Source organism: Phoenix dactylifera, unplaced genomic scaffold, assembly GCF_009389715.1.
Source record: "Phoenix dactylifera cultivar Barhee BC4 unplaced genomic scaffold, palm_55x_up_171113_PBpolish2nd_filt_p 000728F, whole genome shotgun sequence".
NCBI classification, from domain to species: Eukaryota; Viridiplantae; Streptophyta; class Magnoliopsida; order Arecales; family Arecaceae; genus Phoenix; species Phoenix dactylifera.
Window position 1 is genome coordinate 33,514 of NW_024068105.1, and position 16,577 is coordinate 50,090.

The 16,577-nt window shown below is 40.0% G+C and overlaps 1 pseudogene; it reads right to left on the reverse strand.

The window, feature by feature from the left end:
* Positions 1-213: 213 nt before the first annotated feature.
* Positions 214-15,940, reverse strand: LOC103696042 (annotated as a pseudogene).
* Positions 15,941-16,577: the final 637 nt, after the last annotated feature.

Below are 16,577 nucleotides of genomic sequence, written 5' to 3' on the forward strand. Positions count from 1 at the left end.
CCAAAGTGGACTATACCTCGGGAGGAACGCGGTCCTCTTTCTCTGCTAGCTTAATGTGGGCTAGGCTGTTGTGTGAGGCTCCGGCAGAATGCCGTCCCCGCAATAAGCTGAAAATGTAATCCACTAGAAGGAGCTGAGATTAGTTGATCAGGTTTTTGAGATAAAAATATAATAACACAAGTTTCCTGTCCCCGTTTTATAGCTCTCCAGTCCTTATTTCAGTTTGGTAACAGTAGAGATCTGCTCAGCTTCTGCGCTAGGATTTGCAAGCCCTGCAGAGGAGCTCTCTTCTTCATGTGAGTCGGAGACAGCATCTGAATAGCTCGAATTACTTATTTGATTGTGTGAGGCCTCAGCATTGGCTTCATCTCGGCGGTATATACTGGCATCAATGTTCATGTCATTAGTTTGGTCCCTTCTGAAAGTATAAGAATTTTCATCTTTCCTGTCGTAATATTTTAACCAGGAAATGAGCCTCTGCGAAATGGGCCTGTCACGATCGATATTTCTCATCTCATGCCAATTTTCGTAGAAGAACGTAGCTAAAAATATTAAAACGGCGCAAGTTGAAGCAACTCCGGTGATGAGAAATAGTCCCCAAAAGCTCAGAAAGGTGAGGCCGTTAGAGCTGACAATACTACCTTGATTTTGACAAGCATTTTGATCCCCAAACCACTTCCTCTCAATCTCTAGTATGTCATCTCCATCGGTTACATTTAGTATTGCCCTTGAGATATTAGGGACCAGAGGGGAGCCTTTAGGGAAAACCTGTGGAAGTGAGAGAAGTGAGAAGAGTTAGGCATACCAACTAATGAGGAATTCTTATGACTCAAGGGCGGCATAATGATACGAATGCTAGAGATATTAGCATGCTTATTGATGAAATTGAGCTTGAGCACTCAAAAACTGCATGCGAATATGCTTATTGTTGGAAGTTGATAAACTTAATTATGCTGAAGAATTCAAAGGATCATATTCAGAATCCAAAGGATCATATTCAAAATCCAAAGGGTCATATGAAGAATCCAAAGGGATCATATGAAAAATCTAAAAGGTTACATAATGATGTATTTATTAGGGAAGTTAAAAGATCACTTCTAGTGCCTATAAATATGTGGCTATTGTGAAGAAGAATGTATAGAGGGAAAAAAAAGAAAGGAGCGATAGATAGAGAGGACTTGTAAGTAAAGTTGTATTCCTCCTTGAAGAAAAGTTGTATTCCTCCTTGAAGAAAAGTTGTACTACTCTATTATCTTATATAAAGTATTTTCTCTTCCATATTTTTGTGTTTCCACCACCGTTGCATACTCTATCAAAGTGGTATCAGAGCTTGGTCATGGCTACCGGGATGCTTCCTATTCCTCGTCTCACCAATACCAACTATGAGAATTGGAGTATCCAAATGAAGGCGTTACTTGGATCTCAAGATATTTGGGATATAGTCGAAAAAGGCTATGAAGAAGATGGAGATAGAGCGCAACAACGAGAGACTTTGAAGAAAGATAAGAAGGCTCTCTACTTCATTTATCAAGGCTTAGATGAAGCCACTTTTGAGAAGATTGCTGGTGCTACCAACTCAAAGCAAGCATGGGAGATCCTCGAGAAAGCCCATAAGGGTGTTGAGAAAGTGAAGAAGGTGCGCCTCCAAATATTGAGAGGCGAGTTCGAGACTTTGAAGATGAAGGAAGGAGAATCCATCTCGGATTACTTCACAAAGGCTCTATCTATTGTAAACCAAATGAGGAGAAATGGTGAGAATATAGAGGACAAGCGTGTGGTGGAGAAGATCCTAAGATCCTTGGATCAAAAGTTTGACTATGTTGTGACAGCAATTGAAGAGTCCAAAGATGTGGATACTATGACAGTTGATGAACTCATGGGTTCTCTACAAGTCCATGAGCAGAGGATCTTGTTGCGAAAAAAAGAACCTTTGGAGCAAGCCCTGAAAAGCAAGCTCACCATCAGTGAGAAGAAGGAAGGCCCAACTGACGAGGACAAACATAAAAACCATGGTCATGGTTACAGCCGTGGATATCATCATGGACGAGGCCGTGGACAAGGACGAGGTTCCTTTGGACGTGGCAGAGGAAGAGGAGGCCCAGGATTTCCATTAAATGAAGAAAGCACTCAAGACGGAAAAAGGCAAGGAGGTTTCTCAAGAGGAGGACAAAGGTATGATAAAAGAAATGTTAAATGCTTTATTTGTGGCAAATATGGTCATTTTACCTCAGAATGTTACCATAATAAGAATAACCAAGTGCATGAGAAGGCCAACTATGCAAGGAAGGAGGAAGGAGAAAATGGTGTGTTACTACTAGCAGAGAAGGGAGAAGAAGCCTCCAATGAGAATAAATGGTACTTGGATACCGGTGCAAGCAATCATATGTGTGGGCACAAACATGTCTTTAAAGAGTTAGATGAGACAGTGGAAGGCAACGTTTCTTTTGGAGATGCCTCAAAAATTCAAGTGAAGGGGATAGGTAAGATCCTAATCCAACTCAAGGATGGTTCTCAACAGTTCATTTCTAATGTTTACTAAGTGCCTAATATGAAAACAAATATCTTAAGTCTTGGTCAATTATTAGAAAAAGGCTTTAATGTTTGCATGAAAGGAGGATGCCTGTACTTGAATAAACATGATCAGTTGATTGCAAAGTACCTATGACCAAGAACCGAATGTTCGTGTTGAACATTAAGTATATCAATACAAAGTGCTTAAGTGCATGCATGAAGAATAACATGTGGCTATGGCTCTTGAGGTTCGGGCATTTGAACTTTAGCTCTTTGAAGCTCCTCTCCTCAAAGGCGATGGTGAAGGGGTTACCTCTCATGGAGAACACTTGTGAAGAAATATGTGAAGCATGTATTATTGGAAAACAGTCAAGAACAAGTTTTCCAAAGGAGTCATTTCATCGAACCAAAAAATCTTTGCAACTCATCCATACGGATATTTGTGGTCCCATCACACCGGCCTCATTTGGAGGTCGTCGTTATTTTCTAACATTTATTGATGACTTTAGCAGGAAAATTTGGGTGTATCTCTTGAAGAAGAAACGGGAGGCCCTGGAGATATTCAAAAAATTCAAAGCTCTTGTGGAGAACCAAACTGGGTGCAAAATCAAAGCTTTGAGATCAGATCGAGGAGGAGAGTATACCTCGAAAGAGTTCGAAGAATTCTGCAAATCTTAAGGCATTTGGAGGACTTTAACTGCCGCATACTCACCCCAGCAGAACGGTGTAGCAGAAAGGAAGAATCAAACCATTCTTGACATGGTGAGAAGCATGCTGAACACAAAGAAAATGCCAAAAGAGTTTTAGACAGAAGCCATGAATTGTGCGGTGTACATCCTCAACCGCTGCCCAACAAAGAATCTTGATGGAAGAACCCCTCAAGAAGTATGGAATGGCTATAAGCCAAATGTATCTCATCTAAGAGTATTTGGTTGTATTGCCTATGCACACATCCCAGATCAAAGAAGAAGCAAGCTTGATGATAAGAGTTATCCTTGCATCTTTATAGGATATGACCAGAGGTCCAAGGCATATAGACTCTATGATCCAAAGACAAAGAAGTGTAAGCCGAGATGTGAAGTTCAATGAAGAAGGAAGTTGGAATTGGAGCACCAACTTGGTGGAAGTACAAGAAGAAGAAGATGAAAAGGCTCAAGCTGAAGATTCCTCACCTCTCTCTTCACCTAGCACAAGATCTCCATCTTTAAGTGAGGATTCCAGAAAGACAAGAAGCATTCAAGATCTCTATGAGGTAACAAGACCTCTTAATCTCATTTGTTTATATGCTGATGAGGATGTAATCTCTTTTGAAGAAGCAGTGAAGAATGAAAACTGGAAGACGGCCATGGATGAAGAAATGAAAGCAATCCAAAAGAATGACACATGGGAGCTTACCACTCTTCCAGAAGGCCATGAGCCCATCGGAGTGAAATGGGTTTACAAGGTAAAGAAGAACGTAGAAGGAAAAGATAGAAAAATACAAGGCTCGCTTAGTAGCTAAAGGCTACAAACAACAAGCCGAGATTGACTACGAGGAGGTATTTGCTCCCGTAGCTCGTATGGAGACAATTCGCCTGGTAATTTTCTTGGCAGCACAAAATAATTGGAGAATCTACCAACTAGATGTGAAGTTGGCCTTTTTGAATGGCTTATTAGAAGTAGAAGTATATGTTGAGCAACCTAAAGGGTATGTGAAGAAGGAATGCAAAGAGAAGGTTTTAAAGGCTAAAGAAGGCACTTTATGGCTTAAAACAAGCTCCAAGAGCTTGGAACTCAAGGATTGATAGCTACTTCAAAGCAAACGGCTTCAAGCAATGTCCCTCTGAGTATGCTGTGTATGAAAAAGAAAAAAATTCTAACATATTACTTATTTGTTTGTATGTGGATGATCTCATCTTTACAGGTAACGATCCACAAATGATTGAAGTGTTCAAGCATGCTATGATGAAGGAATTTGAGATGACAGACATGGGACTCATGACATACTTTCTTGGTTTGGAAGTCAAACAACATGAAGAAGGAATTTTCATATCCCAAGAAGGTTATGCTAAAGAAATCTTGAAGAGATTCAAAATGGAAGATTGTAATCCTATAAGCACCCCCGTTGATTGTGGAGCAAAAATATCAAAAGAAGATGAAGGAAAGGTTGTGGACCCTACTCTCTACAGAAGCTTAGTGGGAAGTTTGAGGTATATGATCTGTACAAGGCCGGACATATTATATGCAGTCGGCTTAGTCAGCAGATTTATGGAAGAGCCCAAATCAATGCATTGGAAGGCAGCAAAGAGGATTCTTCGGTACATCCGAGGTACTATTACTGATGGACTATTTTATTCTCATCTTAATAACTTTGAACTTGTTGGCTACTCAGCTAGTGATTAGGCTGGAGACATGGATGACCGTAAGAGTGCTTCTGGATTCGCATTTTTTATGGAAAATGCAGTATTTTCATGGATGTCAAAGAAGCAACCTATTGTTACTCTTTCTACATGTGAAGCTGAATATGTTGCTGCATCTGCATGTGTATCATATGCAATATGGCTAAGAAACTTGCTAAAGGAAGTTGGTTCTGAGCAAAAGAAGCCTACTAAGATAAACAATGATAGCAAATCAGCCATTGCACTAGGAAAGAATCCAATGTATTATCAAAGAAGCAAACATATTGATATTCATTTTCATTCAATCCGGGAGCATATGAAGAATAAAGAGGTAGAGCTACTATATGTGAAGACACAAGATCATGTGGCTGATATATTCACTAAACCTTTGAAAGTAGACCTCTTCATCAAGTTTAAAAATTCTCTTGGTATGATAAAGAAAGAACAATTAAGTTTAAGGGGGGGTGTTGGAAGTTGATAAACTTAATTATGCTGAAGAATTCAAAGGATCATATTCAGAATCCAAAGGATCATATTCAGAATCCAAAGGGTCATATGAAGAATCTAAAGGGTCATATGAAAAATCTAAAAGGTTACATAATGATGTATTTATTAGGGAAGGTTAAAAGATCACTTCTAGTGCCTATAAATATGTGGCTATTGTGAAGAAGAATGTATAGAAGGAAAAAAAAAGAAAGGAGTGATAGATAGAGAGGGCTTGTAAGTAAAGTTGGATTCCTCTTTGAAGAAAAGTTGTACTACTCCATTATCTTATATAAAGTATTTTCTCTTCCATATTTTTGTGTTTCCACCACCGTTGCATACTCTATCACTTATTGACTTCTGAAAACAATGGAATCTTTATTGTTAGAAGTTTATACTATCAAATTAACTATGTTATATTTCTTATATTTCTTTTCTTGAATTCATAAAGCTTTCGAATTTCAAAATTGAGATTTTATGGATCAAATATCTAGTTTCCAATAAAGATTTAACATGTTTACCTTTGGATGAGAGGGTGGGAACTTTATAATAATTACTCTTATTAGAAAGTTTCAATTCCCTGTCTAGAATTTTTTGGGTTTTCAAAGTGCATCCAAATACCGTCCTTTTCTCTAAACAAAATGAAAACATAATTTTCCCCTCATGGAACATGCTAGTTTCCATACGCACATATATGCATGCGCGCGTGTGTATGCATGTATGTATGTATAAAAATGCTGGATCTACGGTATGAGAACTATATAGGTGCATTGCAAGAGTTTGTTTTGCCGAAATTGCTGATATTAAGTATTTGATCTCTATATATAGAGACGTTGCACCGATAATGAAGATTAGGATAGTAAAACTCACAAATCCAAACCCTGCAGTTTTATAAATTGGTCCAACCATGGCGTAAGCAGTGCAATGTTGTGCAAGAAATTGCTTGATATAAGGGACTTCATGGACAATTGCAGCGACACCACCATTCTTGCTTCCTTTTGAGAGGGCCTCAACATATTCTTCAGGAGTGTCATAGGCCCTGATCCTCGATTCATCAAAGTGGAGTTCCTTCAAGAGATCCTCAACAAAGGAACCCCTGCTATAGCCGATATAGTCTCCATTCCTGAGGAGATCTCGTACATCAGTTACAGTTGGTTTAAGCTGTTGTACAGTAAGCATTGATGCTAAGCTAGCAGTGTAACTTGATGTAAGCACCAGCACAACAAACACCCATATGATTACCACAAGCTTAGATAAGATGTTCTCCACCCTCTCTCCTGCAATATATAAATTAATTATAAGCTTTCTAATGGAAAGTTCAGAAGTTGTGTATATTTAATTATCCAATAGCATACTTGAGTGTTTAGTCTCTGTGAAAGTTATAAGCTTGCAACATCCATTAAGGGATCATGAATCACTGTTTGGCCTTTTTTCCTCCCACCATATGCAGTGTCTTTTGTGAACTCTACGAATTTTAAAATCATCTCCGGCAATTACCATCTAAGTTATCTTAGCCTTCTTGAACAAAATTTAGGTTTCAAATTAAGTATGCTACTTTTGAATCTTTTCATTGTTGCATTTTGCTTATAACAGTACTGGATTGAAACAGGCTAAGTTATAAATGATATTTAAAAGATTGAAAATTATGAAAACAATTATCACGAAACATTAAGAGTACAGTGATTATGGAAGAGATAGAACAACAACATACAAAACTAATGATATTTTTAGTTTACGAAGTCTGGTAAGTGATATCAATCTTTTACAGAATAGTTCTGATTTGTTTTTGAGAAAAAAATTGAAGTATTTCCAATAAAGCAGGAAGAAAACAAACGATATATCAACTATACATTATGAAGTACTTGAAATACAAACCATAATATGAAATAGTTACACTAAATGCTACTAGATTTCTTTTTCCCGGAAAAAGCATATCCTCGAGTAGTTTCAATACGTTTTTTCAGTTTTAAAAGAATACTTACTTATGTATAATTTATATATTGTTCATTTTATTCTTTCTTTTTGTATTGTTTATAAAACAAACTGCTGTCGCCTACAATATGTTTTAGCGGGGTTAAACATTGGTAAAGGTCTGTTTCAGCATCTCAATTTTGTTAGTATAATCTTTAAGAGGTATTGTGCAGATCAGCTTATTAGATGGATACACAAATCATTTTCCCATCGTAAGTGCAAATTGCTTATATTCATGTTGCTTGGCACATCCAATCATGATACTTAAGCATTAATGGGAGATTTTGGGGTTGAAGACAATATTTACGCAACTGTGAGCAAAGACCAGTGTAGAGAAGGAGAAGTAGAAGACAGTTCCAAGCTGATGGGAAACTGGATCCCTGAACTCCGTGTTGATCCTATGCTCCATCACCCAAATAACAAAGCCTGTGAAGACAAAGAAGGCAAAGCTCCCCAGCCAGAGACTCATACTCAGTGGCCTTAAGAAAATCCATGCGTTCTTGTTTGTGTTGTCTTTGACTGGCACGATCATTGACACCCCTGATGCAGTGTACGGCAATGTGAAATCCGCATACAAAGATCTGTTGAATCTGATTGTTACATCCCCCACCAAAGCATCGTACTTCTGTTACCTCAAGAGGAGAAAAGATAATAAAAAAATACTTCATTAGTTAAGAGGAGAAAAGGTAGTTCAGATTTGAATTTTTTACTTACCAAATTCTTGGAACTCCAAGTTTAAATTCAAGAAAGAACAGGTTGCATGGCATTCAACGATGCGGTAGGTGTCACATGATGAAATATTCTGCTTCAGTTATCTAAGGAGGCAATTATTAGATCGAAAACGGAAAACTGAAGACTATCAGAACCAAGCATTAATTCAAACAGTAATTTTCAACCCACTACCACTCGATCACTCCAGGAGCTAAGAAAATGTTAAAGGATAAACTCAAGCATAGTCACATATTTTAAGGCCGCCTTAAATGAGAAGTTGAAGGGGCAAGCACAGGTCACGAAGTGTTTTAAAATTCAGACGTTTAGAGTTCCCAGACGTTTCGAGTTTCCCATAAAAGGTTATGACTGTTTATGTAACCAAGGGTCAGACTTTAATGCTGACGTTTAGAATTCTGTTTTGCTTTTATTCTTGTACGAAACGTAAGAGTTTGCTTTGGTCTATAAGAAGAGTTGTATTCTGTGGCTTATCAATACATAGAGAAGAAAGAAATATAAGTTTTTGAGAATTAATAGTAAGAAAGGTGTGTGAATCCACTCTTGTTCCTCCTCTTAAAGAAATAATCTCTATGCATCAAATTGGTATCAGAGCCATGGTGAATCCCGGGAGTACATCATTGGGGCAGATGCAGCTGTCACGACTCACAAAGTCAAACTACGACAATTGGAGTATTTAGATGCGTGCATTACTTGGTGCACAAGATGCGTGGGAAGTAGTTGAGAATGGCTACACAGAGCCAGAAGCTATTGATAACATGATGGAAGTGTTTGCGAGTTGACATAGAAGATAAAGCTTTACTGTGGCACGTACGGCTCGGACACTTGCATTACGATGGCCTAAGAAAGTTAGCAAAGAAGAATATAGTCCACGGGCTACCAGACATGGACTATACCAGGAAATTCTACGAGGGATGTGTACTCGGCAAGCAAGCAAGGAACACTTTTTCAAAAGGTGCGGAATATCATGCAGGACGTCCTCTCGAGTTAGTACACACCGACATATGTGGCCTGATCACACCAAAGTCATTCAGTGAGAAGTATTTTCTCACTTTCATTGACGACTTTACAAGGAAGACATGGGTTTATTTTCTAAAAGAAAAGTCTGAGGCACTTGAGGTATTCAAGAAATTCAAGGTGTTAGTGGAGAAGATGATCGGTCGTTATATCAAGGCCTTACGGTCAGATAGAGGCGGAGAGTATATGTCAACTTCCTTCACAAGCTATTGCGAGGAACAAGGGATCAGGAGATTCTTGACCGCACCCTACTCACCTCAGTAAAATGGTGTAGCTGAGAGAAAAAATCGGACTATTCTCAACATGGTCCGGTCAATGTTGAAGAGCAAAGACAGGCCAAAAGAATTTTGGGCAGAAGCGGTACAATGTGCTGTGTATGTACAAAACCGGGGCCCACATGCAAAATTGGCGGATCAAACACCGCAGGAAGCCTGGAGTGGATAGAAGCCCACTGTATCACACCTAAAAGTATTCGGTAGTGTAGCCTATGCGCACGTACCGGATCAAAGAAGAACCAAACTAGATGATAAGAGCAAGAAGTACGTGTTCATCGGGTATGACGAGAAGACAAAAGCTTTTAAATTGTTCGACCCCATTGTAAGGAAGGTGGTGGTGAGCCGAGATGTGCAAATAAATGAAACAAAAGCATGAGATTGGAACAACCTAAAGAAAGTGACACAAGAGGAAGAAAAAGGAGGATTCTCAACTGTTGCACCAACAATCACACCGTCAAGACCTCCAATATCTGATGATGAAGAAGAACCAAGACAATCAAAGATGCGAAGCCTGCAAGACCTGTATGAGTCAACAAGCGAAGTTCACTTGGTATGTCTTCTAGTCAATACCGAGGATATTACTTTTGAAGAAGCAACAAGAGATAAGAAATGGCAAGACGCGATGGATGAAGAAATAAGGGCTATCAAAAGAAATGAAACTTTGGGACTTGGTGAAGCTACCAAAAGGATATCAGCCCATAGGAGTAAAATGGGTATAAAGAAAAAAATGAACGCCCAAGGTGAGATAGAAAGGTACAAGGCCCGGCTAGTTGCAAAGGGCTATAGGCAAAAAGCGAGGATTGACTATGACGAAGTTTTTGCTCCAGTTGCAAGGATGGAAACAATCCGACTTCTTATATCCCAAGCGGCTCAATTCAAATGGCCAATCTATCAAATGGACGTAAAATCAGCATTCTTAAATGGTGTACTTGAAGAGGAAGTATATGTAGAACAGCCACTCGAATACATGAAAGCTGGGGAAGGAAAAAAAGTGCTGAAGTTAAGGAAGGCACTATATGGGCTGAAGCAAGCGCCTCGAGCATGGAACACCCGAATCGACACCTACTTCAAGGAGAACGGGTTCATGCTGTTTCCCTACGAGCATGCATTATACGTAAAGAAAGAAAAAGATAACTTGTTGTTTGTTGCCCTTTACGTTGATGATCTTATATTCATGGGGAATAATGAGGAGATAATAAAAGATTTTAAAGAAGCCATGACTCGGGAGTTCGAGATGATAGATCTGGGGTTGATGAAGTACTTCCTTGGTCTTGAGATTAGACAAGGAAAATCGGAAATATTTGTGTCACAAGAGGCGTATGTAAAAGACATTTTGAAGAAATACAAGATGGAAGAATGCAACCCGGTAGCAACCCCGATGGAACTTGGTTTGAAACTCTCTAAGTTTGAGGGAGGAGATCCAGTGGATGCAAACCAATACCGGAGTTTAGTTGGAAGCCTACAGTATCTCACATGCACAAGGCCGGACATCGCATATAGCATCGGCATGGTGAGCCGATTCATGGAGGAGCCGAAATACTCGCATCTGAAGGCTATCAAAAGGATTCTTCGATATATCCGAGGAACGGAGTCACTCGGGTTATTCTACTCAAAGACAAATGAATGCAAACTGGTGGGTTACTCCGACAGTGATTGGTGCGGAGATGTAGATGATCGAAAAAGCACATCAGGATATGTGTTCTATATGGGAGACATGGCTTTCACATGGCTCTCAAAGAAGCAACCAATAGTGACATTATCAACATGTGAGTTGGAGTATGTGGCAGCATCTTGGTGTGTGCGCCACTCAATATGGCTAAGAAATCTTCTTCGCGAGCTAAAGCTCCAGCAACATGAGGCAACCGAAATCCGTGTCGACAATAAGTCGGCAATTGAGTTGGCAAAAAATTCGGTGCACCATGAAAGGAGCAAACATATAGATGTTCGCTTTCATTCCATCCGGGAGCATGTGAAGGAAGGCATTGTGCGATTGAGTCACGTTGCGAGTCGTGACCAAGTGGCGGATATCTTTACAAAGCCGCTACCAAAAGAGCTATTCGAAAAATATAAGATGATGATTGGAATGAAGGATGGAAAATATTTGAGTTTAAGGGAGGAATTTGTTAAAGGATAAACTCAAGCATAGTCACATATTTTAAGGCAGCCTTAAATGAGAAGTTGAAGGGGCAAGCACAGATCACGAGGTGTTTAAATTCAGACGTTTAGAGTTTCCCAGACGTAAAGGTTATGACTATTTATGTAACCAAGGGTCAGACTTTAATGCTGACGTTTAGAATTCTATTTTGCTTTTATTCTTGTACGAAACGTAAGAGTTTGCTTTGGTCTATAAGAAGAGTTGTATTCTGTGGCTTATCAATACACAGAGAAGAAAGAAATATATGTTTTTGAGAATTAATAGTAAGAAAGGTGTGTGAATCCACTCTTGTTCCTCCTGTTAAAGAAACAATCTCTGTGTATCAGAAAACATCTTGTTTGAATAGTAGAAGACTATATATATCTTTTAATCAATGTCAACTTTGGAATGAAACATCGGAAACAATTTCGAAATATCAGTAGATAATTAAGCAAATAATACCAAAAAATGCCATAATATTCATTTTTTAAAAAGAAACGGTCAAATTCTATTTGTAACCTAGTTGCCATGTTTCCTTCTTTTCTAAGAAAAACGGTTAAAAAGGACTACAATATTTTATCGATGATGAAATCAAATAGTTGTCATGTTTGCTGAGCTATTAGAGTAAAATGGCGATGGAGAGGAGTGGGAGGAGGAGGAGGGATACCTGAAGATAGACCTGGTCGACGAAATCATCGTAAGTCTTGGAACCTTGTCCTTGTGCATTGAGAGGGAGAGGGATGTACTCATGAGGTAGTGCGTGAGATAGTCTCTGTATTGCAGCCTCGAAGACATCGATGCAATACCCGCTTACTGTCGTTACATTCGTGGAAGGATTCCTTTCCACATTTACAAGATTTTCGTCGCGTACGGGAACACCAATCCTCAGTTTCTTCCCACTTTCTGGCATTTCCCAACCTTTGGTACTGCAGTCGATTCCCCCGGCCAGATCGCATGATGCAAATCAGTCGTCAAGGTGGAATACGATTTAGTTTTCCTCTGATTTAATTCTTTCGAGAATCCATATCGTGGCGTCCAAAACCCCACCCTTCTCCCTCCTCTTCCAACCACATTGATTATTTGGAATACGGAGGACCGGAGCTGCCCATCTACGAGATGGAAATCGCCACTGATACCTCTGAATCTGCTCTCCAGAATTGCCTCCAGAAGTTCTGGACCATTCATGGAAATTCCCACTGTTTCCAAAGCTGTCAACTTGGCAGCAGCCTGTGGCTTCTGAAATCTAGCATTCGCCACCCCGACCTTCTCCGCCGCCATGGCCACCGCCCAAACTGTATCGTAAGCCCGCAGTCCGAAGATGCTGGGCTCGGTTAGCTGATCACTGGGGTTGTCTTTCTGGAATCTCCTCTTCCATCTTCGCGTGAAGTCATCGAGCTCCCTCGATTTGGGCACGTATGACTTCACACCCAGGGCTCCCTGCATCGAATCAACGATGGAAGGATCGAGGGAATCCACGACGTTGGCTAGCCCATCCGTCATGATCCACACGTACCCTTCGCTCATCATTCCTGCCACCTTGGCCTCTGGAAATAGGCGAGAGCCCATAGGGGATGTCATGTGCACGACGAATACTCTGGTTTGCATGGTCGTTAACTTGTGGAGCTCTTCCATGATTTCATCATTTGTTGCTGATAGGGGGATCAAGCTTTGGTAGGAGATGCGGATGTCCATCCCTTGGAGAGCATCGATGAGGTACGGTATGATGCCCCTGCCGTAGTCGGTGTCCTCGTAGATGGGTACCACCTCCTTCCATCCATAGGCCTTGATGAGGGAGGCGATGCTATTTACCTGACAAGAATCGTTTACTGTTGTCCTTACAAGGTATGGTGTGCGAGTGGAGGAGAGGGAAGGGCTTGTTGCTGAGAAGGAGACGATAGGGACATGACTCTTGTTGCCGAGATCAGAGACGAAAGCGGCCTGTGATGATTTTTGGGGACCTATGATGGCTTGCACCTCTCTGTTTTTAAGCAGCTCCAGGGCTGTGTTCATGCAGCGAAGTGGCAGATTTTATTTGAAAAATGAATGGTGGATTGAGGTGGATGGTGGAAATGACTGACAACAAATTGCCGATTCATCGACAGGAAACCAATCACATCAAAACATGACGCCTTTCTCGTTACAGGTAAATTTCTTGACTACTTTTTTTCTGAAATATTTGTATATATATATATATATATATATATATATATATATTATTTAAACTTGTAAATTGCCCTATTGATAGTTCTTAAATTTTGTTTTGCATGATGTGTTGTAATGAAGGCATCAATCAACGCCAAAAGATAATTTTATCCAAAAATAAATAGATAACACGGCAAAAAAATGTGCTTGCATATAGTAACACCTTCCTTTATTTTCCTAAGATTGTTATGAACCATATAATAATAGAAAGATTTCGCAGATGTGTGAACATCAAAGTAGTTTTAAAGGTGTTTTCCTTCATACGAGATCTATAGCTCTACATCATTTCACCCAGTCATGATCTTCTTTATGATGATCCATGTGGGTATGCATCTAGTCTTATATTATTGTATGCTAGGGAGATCTTGGATACTTAACAACTCTTTTGGATAACGTCTTGCATTGTTACAAATAGTTTTAAAGCGGACTTGGTATATGACCTATGTGTGCCTAAGGAATACTGCAACATTGACCCTTTTAAGACCGACCATGGATTGACCATGATGTTTATGATTAGATTTGACTAGATTTATACCTTTAGTCTGCTAGCGAGAGTATTTCGATTTAAATAGAGAGAATATGTGAGAACCGTGCAAGCATATATATTGTCCCACATCGATTGCATCGGTAAATTTTGGATATATATTTAAAAACAATAAATCTAAATAATATCTTCAAGCTAGTTTTTTTGGATGCGAACCTAGCTAGTTGTTGCATTCTTCGATCTTCTTTTCTTTTTCTTTTCTTCCTTAGTTGAAAAATAAGGTAACACTACAAGAAACTTGGACATTAGTGACGCTTTTTTTGGCTATTAGCGACGCTTTTAAGCGTCGGTAGAAACCATCCCGATGCTTTACAAAGCGTCGGTAAAACGTCGCCTATGCTACAGTGGAAAAAATATTTTTCGACGCTTTCAAAAGCGTCGCTAATTCAATTTTAGCGACGCTTTTAAGCGTCGTTTTTTTCCGACGCTTTAAAGCGTCGCTCTTTACCGACGCTTTAAAGCGTCGCTAATTACCATTAGCCAATAAAATTACCATTGGCGGTTTGCATCTTCTCCTCCATTCCATGGTGCTGATGGAGCACAAAGAGAAATACAAACAACCTTTCCGATCGGTACCTTCATTCCATGCGTGCAGGGTTGTTGGGTTTGGCTATATAAACAGTTCTTTCGTTTTCAGATCCGCCGATGTGGGACTAAAATGAAGTGGTTTTTTGGCTTCCAAAGTGTCGTTGAAAGTGTCGTCAATTACATACTAACTTCGACGACGCTTTTAAGCGTCGTCATTAGCCGACACTTTTAAAAAGCATCGGCAAATGTTGACGGGAAAAATTTTTTTGCCGACGCTTGGAATAAGCGTCGGCAAATAAGAGTCGGAAATTTCTTTTTTTGTGTATTATAACAACCCAGAACCTCTCGCCGGTGCATGCACTGAGAAGAAGGTGATGACCGGAGGAACCAAATCCTGTTGGCTTGGTATCAATTTTATCCCATCCGACCAACAGTCACAATTAGAAGAACACAATATGGTGGTTTCCTAATCTCCTTTCCTTATATGTTTTAATTGTTAGATAATCATATGCGGCACTTCTCATGCAGTTTTGTATCTATCACGAGTGTCATCCTAGCCTGTAGAGAAAGGAATTTATATCTTTCCACATTAAACTCGTTTTCCCTGCTATACTTGGATACAAGAAGCTAAGAGTGATATATGACCAGATAATTTGTTTCACTTTAAATTTATTTTTCCTATTTGAAAGGAAGGCAGAGAGCAGCAGATTATTAGCGCGCGATATACTGTTAATAACAGCTAATTACTACCTGCTGATGCAGCTCGCACAACATCGTTGTCGGAATCCACAGCGTGAACAACCAGCCTTGTGGTGGAGTTGCTGTGCTTGGAATAGAAATCCTCGATTGCCATGGAAATGCTTGTCCAGCCAGTCTTCCCGACCGATGTGCCCAAGTCGAGAACCACCCCAACATGGAAAGCATTCGTTGCTCTTGTGCTGATATTTTCTGCCGATGCAAGGAAAAAGCGCAAGCAAAGGAAGAGAATGAACTTAGTTGGTTTCTCCATCTGGAGCTGTATGGGTATTTGCTGCAATGTCAGTTCCCAAGGATCCGTCTTATAGGAAATCGCAGGAGCAAGTTTCCCCGAAGGTGGGTCAGTTCGACCAAGCAAATAAAAATTGGAATAACTAGAGGAATCGTTTCTAAAGGTTCTGCTGAGATTGCCCATAGAGACGATACTCCAAGAATCCAGGCATCGTTTGCATCACGATTCTTTGGTTATGACATTTTGTTGCAATGCAGGGATGTATAGGTTTTTGGGCAATACGACATAAGATGTCACTAATTAATGAATTGATTATTACGAGCTATTTGCTAGGAAAGTGCAAGGAGAAATACTGCGATCATTACAGGGCTCTAGAGGTTATAAAGAAGGAATGAAGTATCTTGAAGTCGTTTTCAGCAGAGCGTCATGGAAAATTATCATCTGTCATCAGCCTGCAGCTTCTTGTAACAAGCAAACGTAAGAGGGTCGTTCTCTATCGTACATCTTGTTCATTTAGGCTTAGAAAAATCAGCACATCACTTTTAATCAACTCTCTCGGAAAGTCCCCATCTCGGTAGATTAGTCTGCTCCTTTTGGGCTTTTATCGGCCATCGCAATCTGCAAGCAAGCCGTTGCCATTCCTCAGCACATGGTTGATCCTAACTTCCTGAAATCCATATAGCTGGTCCAGGACATATCACTGGACAAACTATATGCATTGAACCTGTTACTATATCGGGAATCAACCGGCAGGTGCAGTGCTGGATATTGATAACTGCCGCACCTCAAACCCATCCTGGGTCGGCCACACGGCCGCATG